The sequence below is a fragment of the Streptopelia decaocto genome (assembly GCF_964273445.1).
Source record: "Streptopelia decaocto genome assembly, chromosome: 2".
NCBI classification, from domain to species: Eukaryota; Metazoa; Chordata; class Aves; order Columbiformes; family Columbidae; genus Streptopelia; species Streptopelia decaocto.
The window spans coordinates 110,184,665-110,206,458 of record NC_138655.1 but is presented as its reverse complement, the minus strand read 5'-3'; the positions used below and the strand labels follow the sequence as shown (position 1 = coordinate 110,206,458).

Genomic DNA, 21,794 nt, shown 5'->3' with positions numbered 1-21,794 from the left:
TAAATGGCTGCAAAGAAATATTGTGCTTAGTTTTTCTTTTTCAGATGAATGTATTCAAAGAATTACCAAACAGTTCAGATTGAAAAATATCATCATCTAGCAAATCAACTATTCATTTGAACTTTCAAAGGACTCTTCCTGTAACAACTATTCAAATGAAAACACTGAAATACTTTATAAAGATTAGGTAATGTCATTTGATTAACAAATCTATGAACATGTTTATAAAAGGAAAGGCTATAATAAGGTAAAATACAGACAAATGTATGATGCTAAATTTGATTCATAATTAATCAGCACAGAAGTCAGAATGCAACAGCAATTAAAACTCTATTTGGACAAAGGATTTGCAACAATGCAAACAAGTCATAGTGAAAATGGAATCGGCCAAAGAACATTACAATGACACATGCATTTTTCTTTTATTTGTTTGTAATTTTGCAACCAGATTTATCCCCTTGAACTCTGTCACACGATTGAAGTTTCTGGCCTACTAACTCAGCAAAGGGGAAAATAATCAATTTTACTAGTGTCATATAAAATGTGCTATTTATACTGTTTTCCGGGTAATCAGTACTGTCTGATACACAAGTAATTTGTTGAATGCCAAAGACACCCGTGTCTGGCTAACAGTTGTTGGCTGATTTTGCTGAAGGCTGTGTGTCAGAACAGGAATCAGTTTGTGGTAAAAAGGTTTCGTGCAGGAAGGTAGGCAGCCTGCATCCACATACTGCACTAATGATATCTCTTCACAGCAACCACATTTTCTGTTTTGGAGCCCTGCTCTAAGAAGTCCCAAAGTCTCCACTGAGAGAAGGAGGGAACATAGGGAGAAGAGGGTATATCGCCTCCTCAGAGTTACAGTTCCCAAATTTTTAAATTAACCAAAATGAAAACAAGATTAAAATCACTCTCTCAACTATATTAATAACTGTTTATTTCAAGCAAACTAATAACCATTTTTGGTTTTTCTTGCCCAAATATGTCAATATTCTTTTGATTAGGTAAACGAGCCACAGATATACGTAAGCATTATCTTTTCCAAATATTTCTATTGGGTTATGAAGAGACAGTGAAATGAAGGGGTGTGAAAGAAAAGAATGAGCTGCCATGTGTCCTGCTCTACAGAAACCCTGGGGAAGAGCTATGGCACTAGCTGAATCACGGCTACCTCCTGGCAGCCCTTTAACCGGGGTGGGGAGTCAGCGCGTGGGATGGAAAAACACAGCAAAGACGAGCATCTGACCTCTTCCCAGCTCAATTCCACCTACTGAACTTGAAAGAAGGGAAGTACCAGTCGCAAACCACTAATCCCTTCTCTTCCCCTTTCTTCTGATGCCCAACACAGAGTAGTGATGAAGTGAACACTAATATAATCATCCTGGTAGGGGAGCTGCTTTATACTCAGCAAGAATGCCCCTGGCGTGTATCACAACCCAGCCCTCAACTCCACATCAGAGGCCACACAGGAACTGTACGGCACAAGCTGGGAATGACCCCAGGTTTCCCAATACAGTGACCTAACTCTTGATTGTAAGACTATCCTTCTTTTTCTTCCTTAATCCTTTATTTTATTTTCGGTAGCATGATAGATTCTTATCTACTTTGTAACCCCATTAGTGCTGCATGCCAGTCCCTTGCCCGTCTGCAGCAGACCGCCCTGCAGTTCTGAAACCACTTCAGATGGCACTTTTTCAAGCCACACTAATCAAAATGAAATATCTCTCAATTAATTATCCTTCTACAACCTGCATTCCAATCCCACTCCATAATTGACAATTACTTGCCCATTCTTCCTCACAAAGCCTGGAGTAAATTGGATAATTTTAGCATGTTTTATTTTGACTGTTCCTAAATTTAACGTGGGAAATTCTTTGCACCCATTCCCCCCTTCCTGTTTTGGTAAAACAAGTTAGTTAGAACCCATGTCTTCACAATTAAAGTTTTAACAACACATCAGGAAGGTCACTAACTCAGCTGTTTACTGATCATATTTTTACAAAAAGCATGTGGTTATGGCCATGTCTGGCCCTCATCATACTTTTTCTCATGATTTTTAAAATGTACTAAACAACATATTCAAAATATCATATTTAATACAAAAACTCGCAACATGTTGCAAAGTATTTCCCAGTTCATATTAAACACACATGAGAACATTTGCGCTTATGATTCGGAATCAGCTCTTGACCTTCTAAACTTGTATTGTTCCCTGATGAACACTCTGGTTCTAATTCCCCAGAAGGTCATGACCTCCTGTGTATCCAAGGTCAATTAAAATGAAGTCCTTAAAGCTTTTTCATATGAATTCTAACATATTTTCTAAGAATTATAGGCTCAAATTTAACCCTCTGCTGTTTAAGATTTTTCCAATATGAGTTTCTGGTTATTCTGGGCAGCTGAGTGTGCTGCATTTTCGCCCATTCATTCCCTGCACAAAACAGCCCTTCTGGCTTATCACCTTCCCCTTCATCACTCTCTCCTGGAATCACAAGAATGAGAAGCGTTAGAAATCTGGTCAGTCATCACGGCTGTTTGCTTACCTAGGCCCATCTGTTTCTTACAGATCTGTTCATGCTAAATTTTTCTCCGTTGCATTTCAGTCTCCCATGGTTTCATTTACAGGGTAATGGGTGATGTTCAACAGCTCTTCTTCTGGTATTCAATCTACATTTTCCCTTTCAAAACCTACTGTCATGACCCATGACTCGACCATCTCCCATCTCACACTGCTTCTGCCCAATGAGTTTTGCTTCTCCTGTGTAACTTCCCTATTCACACAACCCAACATGGCAAATAATGGAGGAGACAGTAAGACAAATAAAAGACAAATAGAGCAAATTATGAAAAACAAAAGACAAATAAGGCATCAGAGACTGGGTGACTTCAGATGACATAAAGGAAAAACGCCGCAATCAGAATTCAGACCAGAATCAGCAAACACAGCCAAGAGGGAACTGCCAGAACTAACTTAAACAGCCCCGGCTGGGAAATGCACAGGTGATTAAAAAGGAAAATAGTCAGAGTACTATGGGAATGGCTGTGAGTCTTGAAGAGAGGCAGCTGGAGCTGCAGAAAGAGGGTAGGTCAGGTAGAGTTAGCAGGGAGCAGTGAAGAGGCGATCGCTTGGATGTGATTCCTGTCAAGTAGCAGGACAATGAAGTGATAAAAAGATCTGCACTGAGCACACACGTGGAACAGCCAGGTGAAGCTCAACTGGAAATGCCATCGAACCCATTTGATAAACCAAGGGACTGGAACAAAAGAGATTTCTATTATCCTAGTGAGATTCAAAGGCAGAAACTCTGCCTCAGATTCTAACGTGCTGCTAGAATAACAATGAAGAACATGGAATGGTAATTATTACATGCAGGAGGATTTGGAAAGAGAGACAATATCTTTTATTAGCACAACTGATATAGCTGGAAAAAACAGACAAAAGCTCGCAAGCATGCAAGGCCTTTAAAAAAATTATTTAATTTTAATTACTAAATCTTTTAATGGGTTTATGGGTTTAGTTCTTTCCAGTGCTACATCTATTATTTAAAAGAAGGCTCCTAGTTTGATAAAAGTATTTTTTGACTCATCAACTTTGTAGAATTTGGTTCACATTGTGGCATCACAGAAGCTGACCAGAAAGTGCTAAAGATTTCAATGAGGTTACAAATTAAGCCACTGGCTCGATACATTCTTCAACTAAGTTTTCTACTTGTATATGGAATTTTCAGCTCACTTGGAGATTTTCAAAAAGAGTTAAGCTTACCTTGGGCTAACTAATCATCAAGAAAAGCAACCAGAATAGGTTTTCACAAAGTGAAATCAAGAGAATAAAGAAGATAAGCAAGAATGCTATATATTCAATCAGTGTATCTAATACTGTATTTTACTTGTAGTGTACTTAAGTACCGGGGATTTAATAAGCTAGTACTTTAATTAGCTAGTTCTTTAAGAACTAGGATTTATGAACTTTTAAAATCCGTAAATTAATAACATAGGAGTAAGGAGAATGTTACTGTGCTATCATACTGCAAGTTTGTTACAAGTCAGGCTGGCAATAACACTCCTGATATTCAGGAATGTCTGTACATACTCAGCTGGCATGCAGGTGTCCGGCTAATAAAACAGAAATAGAAATTTGACAGTTAGGCAGAAAGTTACCAGATGTTTCTAAGGAATAATTAGGAGAAGAAGGGAAAAAGATAAACTGATAAAAGTAAAAAGAAACACCTATCACTTTTGGTCACCTGGTATTTGGAAAGTTTACATGGCAAGATGAATTCCTCTTTATGTTTAAAAACAAAAAAGACATTGTATTTGGAGCATATTGTATACAAATTTTGGGGAAAGGAATGTAGGAGGCCCTTATATAATATATAAAAACCCTGCAGAACTGCAGTACTGTAAGGCAAATAATTTGAAAGACAGGCAACTGAGACAGAGGGAAGTTAATGGCTCAGTTTGCGAAGTGCTGCGTAATGAAGACTTTGGTTGCTTTAGATATTCAGCCATAGTAACCACAAGACCAGTAGAGATTAATTCAAGTTTTCTTGGTAAATCGGGAATAAAGTTTAATAAAACCCAGGGTTGAAATCTGATCTCATTTACACTCACACAGCACTGGAATAACCCACCTGGTGGTATCTCTGAACTTACTATAGACTAGAAAAAACCTACAGTTCCACATTCCTGAGTCTCAAATCTGCTCCAAACACAATCCATAAGAGCATAACGTTTTTATGCAGTAGCTTCATCAAGAAGATCTGTATAGGTTATACCTATGGTCCCCCAAGCACTTCTGTTGTTTCCATAACCCTGCCTTTATCAGCCTCATCAAAGCTGCTGTCCAGCATGAGGTTGCTAGCAACATAATGAAGTGATGATGCTGGAGATTTCCTTATAGCTGAAGATTTTCCACTGCTAGGCAGGTGACTGCAATTTCCATCACATCAGGACAATTACTTTTAAGAACGGAAGGAACCTTCGTCCTCCCTCCTTTTCCTCTGCCCCTCCCAGCTTAGGTTGCACATCGCAATCCACAAACTTGCAGAGAATACTGCGCTTGCGATTCCCGACATAACCAGTATGACAGGAAATTGAACTGCAAGACAGAAAAGCATTTTTTAAAAGAACCTCTCTTTGAAAACTCTAAGCCTGGGAAACAGATCATGGAAAATACTGTGAATAAGCTCTTGATTTTACCTTTTGAATAGGGAGATGATACTATGGGTCCCTGTAAAACGGGTTTTCAGAAACAATCCTTAAGGCATGTAAAAAGATCAGGATTTCATTTACTACAAGAAAAAGTTAAGAAATTGATTTTAATTTGTGCACACTGCAAATCTCCAGAATACCACAATGTTTTCATTCATATGGCAAACTGCAAACATACAGAAGAATTTTTTTATATTGTGAACTCCCTAAGCAAAAACTTGAAAGAGCAAACCTGGAACTGAAATAATTCCCCTCACGAAGAAGAAAACGGAGTCGAACTGTGAAGGCACAGGAATTCAAACTCGTGCCAGGCACACAAGTGTTCAGACTATCAGCTATATAACTACTGTCATAATTCCTTCTTTTTCAGTTGACTTATTGAACCACATCAAGGCTTCAAGAATTTTAATGCTGGATATCCAAGAATGCTTAGGACAAATATGGTGTCATTCACCTGCTCTGTTTTCATATATTGTACTAAAGAAAAAGAATTACAACAGCTTACAGTAGTCTAAAGGATACACTAAAGGCAATGAAGCAGTACAAAATATTCATATTACTGCATTATAATACTGCAAATGCATTTACAGTTCCAAATAACTGTTGTCGCTGCCTGGGTCTACATTATTTATTTATACTATATTTTCTTTATGGGTTAAATGCAACACCTCAATTGCAGAGCACAGTAATGTGGCAAAAGAATGTAATAATATTTCAGAATCAGCCTACATCAATGATTTCTTCTGGAAGTCAACCCATAGCACAGCTAACTGACATTAGGCTACCACTTAAGGTAGTGATAGAATCACTCCTACCTCAGCCGATGTGAGCACGTATCTCCACACATCCTGTTGAGTAAATCACTTGTAGAATAATTTACTCTCACGTTGAGAACTTACACAAAATAAACAGAGGGGTTCTCCCACCTAAGCAAACAGCAAACAGGAACTGCTAAGTTTAAGCCAAAATGTGGCTGTAATGTAAGGCTGAGGTGAATGAGCATAAGCGATGGTCTCTGATTAATTACCAATGGGTGCCAATGAACTTCAGTAAAGCAGGCCGCACTAAGAAAACAGTAAGCTCCCACAGCAGAGATGCTGGTTCCTGGGTAAGTATGTTGCCCTTGAGATGGGCTTTATTCCCACCTGGAGGCAAGCCCTACTGACAAAAATTCTCTCATTTATTTGGCTGCTAATTCATATTGTATATAAACAGGTCCCTTTTTTCAAGCACTGTATCTTAGAATCCAAATTACTTATTTTTAAGGATGGCTGAGTACATATAGCTTACAGGAAAATATTAACTGTCTCATTTTCTCTTGCCCTTTAATTTAGAACTGCATGGCATAATTAAATTTAAAAACTGATCAAACAGCTGGGAATACTGCTGGACATTAGAAGCAAATATGTTCTGTAAATTAACTGCAATGTTTGAGTGATTCTTCACAAACTGATTTAGCTCTGTGTTTTAGTAAACGCAATCACAGAACATGTATACAGCTTACATTTTCAAACCTGACTTAGGAGTTGAGATATCCAAAATGGGGTACCATAAAGGGGTTTGATTTCCAGAAAGCAGTTCCTCAGCATTTTCTTAGTCTTTTTAACTACAAATGAGACATTGAGAATTGTTATCGTACTTCCATCTCTTTCTTTTTTATTTTTGAAAGCATTTCTTTTTTTTACTGAGAGCATTAATTCCTTTACTTTTATGACACAACTGAATAGGATGAAATTATAGAGAAATACATTTACATACCTACTACACACAACTCATGGTTCTAAAGTAACCACGTTCAGCCATCTTAGAAGGGGAAAACTTTCCAAGTACACCAAGACCATGTAAAACTACAATCTTTAACACTACTCTTGGAACACACAAGGCTTCTTTTTCTAGATATTAATCAAAAATTCCAAACAGAAACTCAGTGTATCTTCCTACCAACCCTTGAGTCAATCCTGCTTGCATTTAAAACTGTAACCTCATAAAGTTACACTTTTAAAACTGCGTAAAATTGTGGAATCCCGGAAGTCAACAGCAAAATCTCCAATGAACTCAACAAAGTCAGGTTTTCACCTTCATGTTTACTTAATACCTACTGTATTTCTAGAGAGTTGTACTTCCGATACACCCATTGAGACCTGCTTTTTAAACATACTTCACTTATTAATATAGCAATTTGAAGAACATAAGATTACTACATCTTGGGCTGAAATGCTCCTTCCTGTTTTACATTTATTTTTGTGCTTGTATAGTTAGTGAAAGCTTCAGCTATTTAGGAGCTTTTACTGCTAAACAGAGCGTATCAGCTCCTCTGACATCAGTACGGAATAAAATGTTTCCTCTTTATGTGGCAACTCTGTTTAATCCATTATGAACCTACTTCAAAAATGACTTGAATCCTGTTTTCCTGGAAAGTGATCAATCAGACTATGTGACAGGTTTTAAAACCAGCATTTGCCTAAAGGCTGAAATGAAAGCAAAAGGCTCGTCCTGCACCAAGAGAACATTTAAAAGTTGTTTTGTTGTTTTTTATGAAGGTAGTAATGTTTGAACAATGGTTGGAGGACATTAACAGCATCTTTTTTACAATGGAAATCCCACAGCCGTGAAGATTAAAATCATGTGAAGTTTATGTCAAACAGGGACTGCTACAAAAATGAACACTACAGCTGAAGCCAGTAAAAATATAAATCCTCAAAACTGGATTCCTTTTTGAAAAATGGAGGACATGTGAAGTGGTATTATGGTAAATCAGAAATCCTCACTCCAACAGGAATCCACTCCTTGAAGCATGTACATGAGAAAGCAGAACAGAGTCCCACCAATATAGGCCAGAACAAGTCCTTTAGAAGATTCAAACCCATATCCTCAGAAAGTAGTAAGAAATTTGCTGTTATGTTGAGGTGGATAATGTTTACTGAGCTCTGTTCACAGCTTTGACTTCTTATTCAAGCAAACTTCCACTGAAGGGGATTATAAAGCACATGACAGAAAATAACTCAGGTTCTGACCTCAGATGTAACCTTTTGGAAAAATTATTCAGGATTCCTGATTCAGTGTAATAACAAAACATTACTTGAATGGTATCCCAATCTTATTCTCAGTCCTTTCTAGTTTTCAAATATGATGATAGCATTTAAAGTACAATTTTAATCTGCAATGAATGTTTTTCATACTGTGACACAATAATATTTTATAACGCTAGGAAAAAATTAACACAGCTTTCATATTTGTCCTTAAGCGGGCTATTCACTAGCACAATAATATCATAATTTTGTCATTGTGACTAATGGTGCTATCAATTAAAAACAGCTGTGGTCATAAAATACAGATAATGATAGATGCAAATTCCCTCGCCTTGAATTCTCAATTCTTCATCTTGCCAAATCTCTTCTCTCTCGCACACAGGGTCAGTACAGCACAGTAGCAGTAGTGAAGTGTTAACTTTGTACTAGATGATCATCAGGTGCCATGATGGGAGTTACCAGATGTAAAGCACCATTAGTACAAGAAGCTATAAGAAACCAACTTTCATCAGCTCAATTTACTTTGACACATACAAGATGTGAGAGCAAGATTACAACACCAGTACAATACTGGTCGCTTCAGTACAGTTTTCTGTAATTACAATTAAAATCCTGCTTGTCAACTCCTCCATTGATTAGAGAAAGCTACTACTGAAAACCTGCTAGTTTAAGTTAGCTCAAGGACTCTCTCTCAGGATTAAGTGAAACTCAGACTTAGAGTCAAACTTCCATATCTGTTGGTATTATTATAGTATGTATATTAATCAAGCACAAAACTAGGCTAAACAGCATCCTAAACAGTAAGGCAAATCTGCAAGTACTGTTGTCAGGAATAGAGGCTTTCTCATCCTTAACAGTTGTAAAAAAAAAAAACAATCAGAACCTGCACTTCATCTGCAAATATTATCAAATGTACTTCTTAAACAAAACTAAAGATTCTGCCTTAAGAAGAGAATGCGTGAAGGCAAAAGAGATTTCACTGAGACTGAAAGAGATACAACTGCAGTACCAACATTCGTGAACTTAAATTCACCATACACGGATATTACAGGACCAAAGTAGGAATAGGTTGCATAATTCTTTAACCCATACTTCTTGATACAAAAGTGAACAGTACGAACTCATATAAGCAGACAACTAGATAAGTCAGCTGAACTAATGCATCTGAAAATGTAAATGAGTCACCAATAGGCTGGAAAATACAAAGAGATCGCTCATGTAGAGTATTGGACCTCTCTCATAAAAAGAACCAGCTTGGATGGTCATGAGTAAATTGAGTGCTGGCAGAAGATGTCAAGCTTCTGTTCCTGGAGATACACATGCTCTGTTTATCCACAGAAAGGAAACCCACCCTGAATACATTGGTTCCAGCCAACTACCGCCCAGTAGCAAATTTCCCACGAGCTAGTCCACAGAGAAGCTAGTCAAGGCCAGGGATATTCTCATCTGAAAGGAAATTAACCTTTTAGACACAGCGTAGTCTGGAGTCAAGCCAGGACACACAACTGACACCATCTATGAGATTGATGAATATTCTCCACCCATCAATGGGCAAAGGACGGACTTCCGTTCCCACCATCTTGGACCTCCGCAGTGAGAGTAGTGCTCCAAAATTATTTGAGTCCTTCCTGGGGAGGTACGCCCAGTAAGTGGTGACAGGAAACTGTACCTCCACCACAGGACTCCTCAAACTGTGTGGGCAATTGCAGAAGCCAAGAACTGTGGAAATGACATTTATCCCAAATATCACATTGTTCACACACTTCTGTCTGATACCTCTACCCCGCCCTAACCCTGCTTTATTTGGACTGTAAGGTCCTTGGCTACTGATCATCGACACCTCTATTTTTATCCCGCACCTAGCACATGTTTCAGATACTCAGAAATCCAAATTCATGTAGACCATGACATGTCTCCTCAGAATCACAGCTGTTACACTCGATTTCTACTTAATTTCAAATAAAATCCAGGTCTCTCTCTTTTTTTCTTTTTTTTTTCTCTTTTTCTTTTTTTCTTTTTTTTTTTTTGTTTTTGTTTTTGTTTAATTTAAGGCATTTAACGGCCTGGGTCCCTTCAGCACTTTCGTTGCAAGAATGTACTTCTGTGACATATATATGTGTATATACATATAAAAACAGTTACACATATTTTGTTCTGGATATACATCACTATATAATTCTGTTTAGATACCATAGGTCTAATTTGTTAGTATGAGGCATCCATGAATCACGGAATGGTTGGGGTTGGAAGGGACGTCTGGAGATCATCTAGTCCAACCCACCTGCTAAAGCAGGTTCACCCAGAGCAGATCACACAGGAAGGTGTCCAGGTGGGATTTGAATGTCTCCAGAGAAGGAGACTCCACAACCTCTCTGGGTAGTCTGTTCCAGTGCTCCCTCAAGGTAAAGAAGTTTTTCCTTATACTCAGATGGAACCTCCTGTGTGTCAGTGTGTGCCTGTTGCCCCTCATCCTATTGCTGGGCACCACTGAAAGGAGTCTGGTCCCATCCTCTTGACACCCACCCTTGAGATATTTATAAACATTGATGAGATCCCCTCTCAGCCTGCTCTTCTCCAGGCTGAACAGACACAGCTCTCTCAGTCTCTTCATAGGAAAAATGCTCTAGGCAAACAGTACAGCATAATAATTTCTATGAATAATAAGAGAAGCAGTGACAGGAATTTTCTCTATAATATAGTAGGATAGCATTCTATTAGTGCATTGTAAAATTTAATTTCAGTTTTGATCCACTAGTTCACATGCATTCATTTAAGCTGCATTTAATCCTTAACTTGGAAAAATAGCATGCCGCTGTTTCCAAGTGACATAATACCATTCAAATTTCAGGTGACTTTTGACTGCAACTTTGAATTCTTAAAAATCTCAATTATGTCTAGATTTGCAAAGGACTCTCCATCAGCTAGTTGCAGGAAATTTCTCCATTTATAAGCTTGTTTCTAAACTATTTACATGTGACTGGATGGGCAGTAAGATACAGGAGTCAGAGCAAGAATGAGTTTGTCCTTTTCAAATATAAACCACAAAAACTAAGGAATGGTGTAAATTTTGTGGTTGTCATATGCAGGGACAGGGGTTGGACTCAATGATCCTTGCAGGTCCCTTCCAACTCAGGACATTCTATGATTCTATGGGCAACAGATATGTAATATCTTAAGTATACTATGTAAACTTCAACGGATCAGTTTGGAACAGCTGATGAAAGCTACAATGACAGAAAGTATTTGGAGTCTTAATATGATATATAATATTTACAAATGCAGCAATAACACTATTCAAAACAAGCTGATGTAAAAAACTTTAACCTTACAGAGTCTATGTAGACCTTATATTGCTTGAACACTGACAGACATGTTACACAGATCACTTTGGCTTTGTTTGCAATGTGTTTTATTTTCAGAAGATACTGGAAAGAAAAATTTTAAAATATCATAAACATTAATATTAGGAGTTGCTATGGTTTTATTTTTTTAAACATTACATACAAGCGTCTGTTGTAAGAGCACTCCGAAACACCCCAGGTGGACTTAGCAAAGACTTACACTTAGCTTTTTTTTGCTCTGTTAGAGAGACATTTAAATATTTATTTTATAAAGGTGAATTCTACAAATGAAGCACATACATTGGAATTTCATAACATCTGGAAACACCTCCTGAGAACAATACCTGACAGGACAGCAAAGCTGTCAGGGCTGGATGAACTTGTATGGGAATTTGGGAATTACTGGAGAACATATCTTACAAATTATACATTTAATGATACTGACATCATGAATATAGTAGAGCTGTGTGAGTTCCTTAGGGATCTGGGCAGGTAGAAAGGTAAACTTACACGTGACATTGTTTCGTTTTAGTTTTCTAGAATTGCAAAGGAAGGTAGAGAAAGGAAGGACTTCAAATAGACATATTGTTTTGATCAGTAGTCTATGGATTTCTGCTACACTTGCTAAGTAGAAGATGTAAATGGTCAAGACTTTCAGAAAAAATAAACAAAAATCAAAGAATTCTGTGGTTGTTTCTAAAATCTGTCTTGCAGCCATTACAGCCACTTAAAACATTTACAGGGATGTCTGCAATGATTATATCAATCAGTGTCTAGGTGTAACTTCATAGCTTTCTGTCTTAGGCTCCATAAAACTCGTAGCAACATAGCAGTAATTGGTAAAAAGTAATAATTTCTTCTTTCAGGGTGCTGTATAGTAACAGACAAGAAGTAAAAGAGAAGAGGAAGCTTTTGCTGTAGCTGTGACTAGAAGAAGAAACACAATTTTCAATAGTAAGCTAAAGAAAAAAAAAAATCACAACAGAGAACTAATGTGTCCATCTCTCAGTTATAGATGCGAAGAGGTTTTATGTGGTCCCTCCACAGTGAGGACACAGTCCTGTTCTTTGTCAAACACATAAGGCCAAAAAAACTCGCGTACCCATGTCACAAGTGTGGTGACAGATAAGACAGAACTGCACTCCTCCCACATTGACACTCCATCATGTTAACTTCTGAAAGCATACCTGAATGTGTCCTGTGTAGGTGTGAAGACAAATTAAAATTTAATAAGAAAAAACTATCAAGCCAGAACAATGGCTGGTTACTACAAAGCTTCAAATGATAAACACTTTTGGTTAATAAACTCAAGGCTGATGGGAAATGCAAGAGGAAAACAGCCAACCAGTCTGTCCAGACATGTCAAAAAAAGCTCAGTAATAAGAAATCCATGTACCAATAAGCAATAGGGAAGTTTGGTTCAGATAGTTGTCCAAAATTTGGAATGATCTTGGGAGCTTGATCCCAATCCAAGGAAGTCAAAAGGCCTAGTGAGTGACTGTCCCTTGAGAACTCTTCCACAGGTGGGCATTCTCAGGATGAAACACATTTGTTTGTTTTGTTTCTTGGTGACAAATATTCAACCTGTCGTTGGCCCCTGACTACCCATCCTGTTTCCAATCCTCACAGTATCTGGTAAGCTACTGGGAGATTTTTGTTCCCCACTCAAGAAAATCATCCTTTAAAATGTCAGTGTGATTACTAAGAGATTAATGGACCCAGCGCAGCACCTTGTCTGCTCAAATGTCACCTTTTGTGGTGTTTGGCGGTTCTCTTTTCCTGAAGGACACAGAAGGCGACAGTCTTGATCAGACAAGAGGCGCCCAAGTGCATTTGTTGGCACATAAACACAGACACTAACAATTTTCAATTACACAAGTTAGCCAAAAAAACGGGTTTTATCCTTTCTGGAAGAATGTGTAACTCAAGCCTTTCAGAGTTTGTGATGTTACATTTGGCTGAATACCATTAATTTGAATGATTGTACTTATTGCATGTTGGGTGATCAAACATATTTGTGTCAAAAGAAAGTCTTGTTAGTGTTGTAAGGAAAAGCTTCTTTCTTCCTGATGAAACCTGATCTTCATTAACACTTCACAGAAGTAAGAAGGACTTTATATATGAATGTCTGGGCAAAGTGAAAATGTCTTATTTTTTACAACCCACATACACTGAGCCATCAGTCTGCTTAGGCCTCAACTCTGACATCATATTTGTTATTTAGGAAAATGCAGACAGCTACCAGCATTTCTGAGATCAGAACTGTCTTGCAGAAGGCAGGCTATATACAAATGCTTCAGAAAAATAACATGGCCGAACCTAAGTGAAAACAAAATAATTCAAAACTCAGGTTATTTATGCTTGATACTGAGTTTGTAGGATTTAATGGCATCATTATTTTAATATGCAAAATTTTGAGGGGAGTGTGAGTCTACCACCACCAAAGATGGAGGCCAAAAACAGTCAAAATGTTGTTTATGTTGTAGTATGGTATATAAGTCAGGAGGATTAAATTGATCTGTTAATCTTTGGGCTTTATCCATATTATTCTGAAGACAGTAGAAAAAAAAACAGATCAGAAAGATCAGAAGCGATGACAGCGAAGATGACTGCTCAATTTCATGGCAAATTTCAAGGTTTCATTAAATTCTTTTATTCTGTACTGGAATGAACACAAAATCTTTAGTGCATTTTTGTCAAAATTACATCGTTCCCCCTTTCTGATTGAAACTTGACATTTATAATGAAAAAAAAAGAAAATGTATGCTTCTCTCTGTGTTCCCTAAGAGAGAAGGCTGTTGTATAGTATCGTTTTTACGTTGATAAAGAGTATACATGGCCAAAAGATTCAGATTCAAACCCCCCTTCTTCCTTATGTAAAACATAATTTTCAATCCCCAAAACATAAATCAAGGTTAAAAGGTTAGATTGATTGCCAAAACTGAGAATCAAAGGGCACAGCTTCAGCGCTTCTACCTATAATGTAGAACAGACATAGAAGGCTGTGTCTGCTTATGGCTGAAACTACTCTAAAATATTTTAAATTATTATTCTAATAATAACTTACATTTACATAATTTACATGCTCATTTACATCCATAATGGGATTGCTGGAGAAACTGTAAAAGGAAAAAAACACACACGACAGCCAGTTTGAGACTCACAAAGTTTTCTTGTTTATAACTTCACCTGGTTGGACCCACATCTTCTGTTAAGGATGGTCATACGACTTTTGTATACAGTACAATTCTGATACTGTAATTGTCAACTGCTGACTAAATTTTAAAAAGCTTAAATTTGACCATAAAAAACCCATATGAAAGAGACATCTTTGGCAAAACAAGAGGGGTCTCCTCTCAACAACATGGGCAGATGCTCGTATTCCATTCCATTAAAATTATTTATAATACATATGAGTGCAACACTAATAAAAATATTTTGGTAAAATAAGGAAAAGACTAATGAAAAATTGGGGAAGACAGACAATGAAGAATAAGGAGAGATGCATTACCAAGTATACTTTTATATTTCTGTTTGGAAAATCTGTATTAAACTCTAGATCCAAAGTTACCGGTACAAAAGGGCTGAATTCTTCCTAAGTAGAATCTCTCATTTTCTCATTTATGTTTTTGTGTATGTACAAGAGGCCAGACTGGAAAAAGGAACAGAATATGTTATAATACAATAATCAGAAAGATGGCCAAAAGGGAGTTATTCCACTGAATTAACTGGAAGGGTTTCCATGCCGAGCCATGGTGCTTTTATATTTCCTTCAATCAACAGTAAGCGAGCAAATATAATGTTTCCATTTCTCCATAGCTATTCAAAATAAGTAGAAGTATGAAGCTGTTCACAAAACAATTTAAACAAAAAATTAAACACTGGAACTACAGTTTAGTATGGTGACCATATGCATTAATCCTTGAAAACACAAAGTAAAATATTAATTTCCTTTTCCTGTTGGAAATTTTTTTATTGCTGACATAAGTAAATATTACTGTTAAATGGTAAATTACAGTAACTATTGTTTAAATATGGAAAGCTGTAGATGAAGTCAATGACAGATGGAAGAAAACTGACAGAATCTGGAGATACAATCCTAAAATCTTAAAGGATTATTTCTCTGGGATAGGGTTAGGTTTGCTTGGTTGTTTGTTTTTCTTACAGTTCCATAGGCACGTCATGTGAGATTTTAGTGAAGGAGGCTAAATCCTTGTCACAAAATTTATAGAACAGAAAGAAGCAATTTACTGTCGCATTCCAGCATGTTGGTGATTACTGCTTTGGGCAACCGAAGGTCTTTTCTAGACAGCATCCATTTTCTGACACAGGGGAATGAAGTGTTCTGTCATGTGAGGATTTCATCTTTATTACAGGCCAAGGGGTTGTGCCAGTAGGAATGTTACTTTTTGAAGGCAGCTTTTCTTCTGAGATTCCTACCCAATATCTTTTCTATTCTTTGCTACTTTTCCTTCGTTGCTGACACTTCACATAAGAGCCAATCTTTCCTTTTGCAAGAGAGCAGAGTTCTTGGAAAGACCATATGACCCTTTCACTAGGAAATCTATGTTTCCAAGCTGCCTAGAGACATAAAACAGATATAAGGAACTAAGTATTCATCCAACTACTTCAGCCCTTCTATCCCTTTAGACAGCATTAGGTTTTCCGGGTACACCACTTGCCATTCAGTGCACATCTAAGCTTCAGCTCCAACAATCAAGCCTATGCTAGCTGTAGCTGGATTTTCAATCATTCAGTATGCTGAAGTGAATAAAAACAAGAAAAAAATGCAGCAGAGAATGATGGAATATGTATTAAAGTAGTTCATGGCCTCCACCAAATACCCCATTTACAATGAGTTTTAAAGAAAACTTGAATTTTGGTCTCAGCACCGTGGAATAAAAATAGCTTATTTTTTCCCCTCCTGGTTGCCAAATGTGAATAAAACAAATCCTATACAAAAATCACATCTCAGTGTAACTGTTTTTCATGCTGATCCTTTCATGGAACCTTTTTTCCAAAAAGAAACAAAAAATCACATCTGTCATGTCATAAATACTCAGACTGTTGGGGTTTTGGGGTCTTTTTCTTCCTTATCTATGGAAAACACCTATCAAATATCTATTCCTACCCAAATCCCCTAAACCTAGGGTTTAATTCAGTTAAAGAAGTCAATACTTCTGTTATCTGTAAAACATAGACTGTAATTCATTTGGAGAAATAAGTCTTTCACAAAGCTAAAAAATGCCAGTGGGGGACTGGATGTATCTGTTTTAAAGAACCTGTTTGCTTCAACATTAAAAATCCTCTTTCTGTTGCCAAGTAAAGACAAAAAAACATTATGTTTCCATAATGACCTTATAAGGAGGACTCTTTTCATAATGAAGTTATCACTTAAGGATCGCAGGGACCAAATGAAGGTTCTTAATTATTTTGATAAATTCTATGCCAAGTCAGTAAACACTTTTTACTTGCTCTACCTGTCAAGAGAAAGGAAAAAGCTGATGTCAAAAATCCAAAGCCTGCCAACCTCGGTGCTGGGCTACATTAAGGACAAGCTATCTTTTAAAGGGCATATCCCTTTTATTTCTGAGTAAATGAAAAGAGTTTTCTACTGGGTAAGGAACTGAACAGAGCTGTCACATAGTTCTTTAAAAAAAAAAAAATACATCCAAAAGCCCCAGATTCAAAGAAAACTTTTGGTTTTCCTGTTAGGCTAAGCTCTTATGCTCTGCTCTAATATTGCACTGCATTGGCTAACATTTTGTGTTCAGATCCAACAGTCTAATTAAGACGTGGAATCTTTTCTCTCCCATATTTATATATATACAGACACACACATATATACACACACGTAAACACATACAAGGTGCTCAGAATATTTGGCATATTCTCAAAACCCTTCTCTCTCTAGGATTCCTAGGGCTTTATAACATTGACATTCCAGAAAGTACTTGCTACTGTAATGACTTAAAAAATCAGATTTGCATAAGCTAGTTACAGGGAAAGGGGTGGGGTTTTTTTGAGGTAATATATGATTTACAATCCTCGTATTCAGGCAGAATATGTTGTTTCCTTATGTGTTGACAGGATTGCTCAGAATGAGATACCATCTGACACTGTAAATCTGTGTTTTAAATACAAATTGGTCTGTTCACACTGGCCATTTTTCTAACTCCTGGAAAATGCCAACAGCCTCTGTGGAGGCAAGAACTACATTTCTGTTTTTTCCACTTTATTGGAATTGAAAGATAGATTATTTTTATGTGTTTTTTGCAGTTTAATACACAGAAGACTTAAAATTATTGCTACTGTGAGACATTTAACTATGAAAAAAAATATTGGAATATGACCAAAATCTCTGCTAGCAGCCAGGAATAGCCAACGGCGTGGAAAACTAGTGTTCTCAATATGGCTTATGACAATCTATGTCAATGCCGATGCTGTTCATTGTGCCCACTTCCATCAGTAGGAACTTCCTATGGTGATCTGTCATTACTTTCTCTGCTAGCTATAATCTTTGAGTCATCCGAGATTTTCTTTTATTAAACATGCTGTTTTATGTATTCTATAAAAGATCATCATGACATAACTCCTGATTACCAAGTATGTTAATGAATATACCATGAACATCCACCAACACATTGCTTCTCTCCACTGAAAGGATATGTGAAATCAGTCTAAAATAACTTCTTTGTGCAATCCACATGGCATAATGTATACAATACATCACTGAGTATATAGTACATCACTTTCTCTTGAGCATGAACGATGATGATAAATCTTTCCTTGCCAAATCTCTTCCTGAAACAAAAGGTCATTTTGCCCCAGTTATCCCTTGGCAATTACAGTTTTACGCATCTGAACTATAAAATACTCAGGCATATTTCATACTTCTGTATCAAGGCCATGCATCTATTCTGTGTGTGTACAGAGCCCAGATGGTGCTTAATAACTACAATAAAATCATAGCAATGCTGTGAGAAATAGCTGCTTTGTCATAGTTATCAGACAAAACTAAAACCTGGTGTCACAACAAACTTCTCTTCCTTTGCCTCCCCCCCCCCCCATTTACTGCTGCTGTTGACCAGCGAAGTCTCAGCTCACTACAGCCTATTGTAACAAGAAGCAAACCCACTCCCAACGTGCAGATGAAGACTGACAAAAGTTGAAATGCAAAGGTCATCTTCCACAAATTTAAGAAGACATAAGAAATTTTATAGTAATCATTTTATGACTGTGTCCATTTCAGCAATGATGAACTTCTTTCCTTCAGTATAACTACATATACTAACGCCCTGTCTAAATCCAGATCTACTTCTGATCGATAACAATTTTCAAAAACTCTGTATGACTAACAGAAGGTCTAAATCTTTAGGTCAGTCATAACAAAATAACTACTTATTCCGAGGATATGATATCACTCTGCATCCAAAATTTGCTCTTGCATTCCCTTTGAACAAGAGGGTGTTACTGAACCTTTTATCTGATCTTTCATTCTTGAGACATGGACAGCAGCTGTGTATTCCCCACTATCTGCACATTGAACGATTGTTACAGAAAACACAGAAGAGCAAGATGTACCAAACAGCTGAACAACCATTACATGTACTGACAAAAGTATCTTCTTTTATTTTAGTTGGAAAATCTACTGTAAACATAGTTTACAATGGTGAGGATATTTTTTTTCCTCACTACAAGAGCGGGCTAGATGACAATATTTCAAAAAGTTAAAATAGCCATCTGGCACAGTGAGGCTTGCTAGACAGAAATTATTTGAAGTCTAAGGTAAGGTTAAGTTTAGAAAAGAATTATCTATAACACGGGTCTTGTCCTAGTCACTGAAGAGATGTAGATTTGATTAAATACTTAAGTTAAATTCAATTTAATTTTTTAATATAGCTAACTAGTGAGTGAGTGAACCAAAATTTATTATTGTCTGCAAGAATTGGTTATTTTCACCTGAGGGCTGTTTCAAAAGAAACATAAAGCTTATGTTCCGGTAAAAGCCCACATTTCTGATAAATTATTTCACCTGGGCAGAAGTGGCAGAACAGGTTCTATATTATTCATCCTCAAATGTGAACTGGAAGCAAATCTTGGGATTTGGCAAGAGCGTATATGTGAGTATGCATAAGAGCACACCGAGTGTGCACACGTGAACATGAGTGACGCAGCTACCAACTACCACCCAGTTTTACTCTGTTTCATAACATGGAAATCCATGGGAGTAAAGTGGCCCAGCAAAGGTGTTCAGTGGGGAAACTGAGAAAGACAAGAACTAGCTGTGTTCAGTAGCTCTGTCAGATACTCACACCTACCAGATTCTTCCTCCTCAGATTACAGGAATTAAGTCCAAAATAACTACAGAATTTCAACATAAGTACAATGCTACTACACTAACAAATCCAGCACCAACAAGTCCACCTAGTCCAGCACCTATCACAAATATCCTCCTGTACTTCCTACAGAAAGGTGGCTTTAGTGATAAACGCTGTTTCCTAGGTGGCTTCATTTCACCTGTGATTGAAAAGGTGGTCTTGGTGAAGGAATGTGGTGTAGAGAAATCAGAGTTCTCTCCTAACTTTGTACAGCCTCTCCACGACCTCCTCAAAGCCCATGTAGCCACTTCATGGCGCTTCCTGAGCAACAAAATTGTCTTTATTTTATTTATGAAATCTGCAATGTACACTAAGGGTAGCAAGTGAAGCAAAAAGTTGATATGAGATTACTGTACTACTGCAGCATAGAACAGTAAAAGCACGTAATAGCCTCCTGTAACTAGGAATGGCATTCAAGAGAGAATTAAAATGGGCCACAATATTTTAACCATTATCAGATTAAGACCTGTAACTTAAGCCAAACAAACCCTCTCATTTCTGGGTACCTGAAACCAGTACATAGATCAGAATTTTGTACTCTTAAAAGCATTTTATGAATATCTGACAACTTGTTTTTGCTCTGAAACTCCTTCCTGTACCACAGTCTATTAACTTTTTCTGTTAGCATATGCCCTTTAAAGATATCTGCGGATGTTTTAAAGCCTTTGAGAGTGTGTGTGTGTGCATGCATGAACTTTCAGTATCTCCTGTAACATTTGGCCTGCATATGGAGAAACCTGTGATTTAAAGCTAGCTAAAGATTACCAGACAGGCCTCTGAGCAACACACAGAGATGAATGTGCCAAGGGACAATTATTAGAAAAAGAGAAGGAGGCTTCTAGCACTCAGTCAGGGATATACAGTTTACCACTAAAATAAGCATATATTTCTTTAGTCAAGAGGCCCATTTTTTTTTTGCAACTTCAGGCAAACTACTCGGTTATTTCTATTTTCCCACTGTAATCACACCAAATAAATTAAGACTACATTTTTCACCAGTAACCAGTTGCTTTGCATGCCTCCATTTAAAAAAGCCTCATTTTACAAAGGATATACGACCAGCACTTACAACAATTAAAATTAGTTTTGGAAGCAGGAAACGGCAAAAAAATGTTTTCACTCGTGGTCTTTGACACAATGAGAGCTGGCACTCTTTTCTTGACTATGAACAATCTGAACTCCTAAATGACACAGGTATTTGGCACACAGTTAGGGGCTGAGCGCTTCAGGTTAGCTCCAAGGCCACTTGGATTAGATGATATCTACAGGACTTAAAAGCAATTATGCATTGCACACAGCTTTTCCTTCCGAAAAAGTCCCCAAGACATTTCATGATTTGTACAGCTGGGCAGCACTTTCAGTGAATAATGTGCTAGTTTTGAGACCACCTGAAAATGATTTACAAATTCAGGGTGAAATCAGCACTAGTTCAGCTGAAAAAAATCCCCCAAAACTTAAGACACATCACTTAACAAATTCCAAAGTGATTGCTTCTAAATTATGTCTCCATTTTGAATCCAGCTTTAAAGAGAAAGAAGGAAAAAACAATGTATTTTAAAACTCTACATAGTATTTTGATTTGGGATGACAGGGTTATATTTAACTGACTGCAGGAAACCATTTCAGATCACCAGGAATAGCAATCCTATCGCACTGGGAAGTGAGAGCCATTCACCTTCACTAGGATGTTATTCATTCCCAAATCCAAATACTTCTCTCCTTTTTTGCAAAGCAAAAAGGACCAGCTCCACCCTACACTTCTGATCATATTTATTCTCCCACTCACTCTTTTTCTTCTTCCTAGGCCTCTTCTCCATGAGTCCATTTACAGC

General features: G+C 37.3%; 1 protein-coding gene across 1 annotated transcript in view; it reads right to left on the bottom strand.

Moving 5' to 3' along the window:
- The window catches only part of SUGCT (succinyl-CoA:glutarate-CoA transferase), a gene marked incomplete at both ends in the record, with an annotated part of 354,974 nt that overhangs the window by 83,154 nt on the left and 250,026 nt on the right, over nt 1-21,794 (bottom strand). The gene's annotated exons all lie outside the window — the stretch shown is intronic.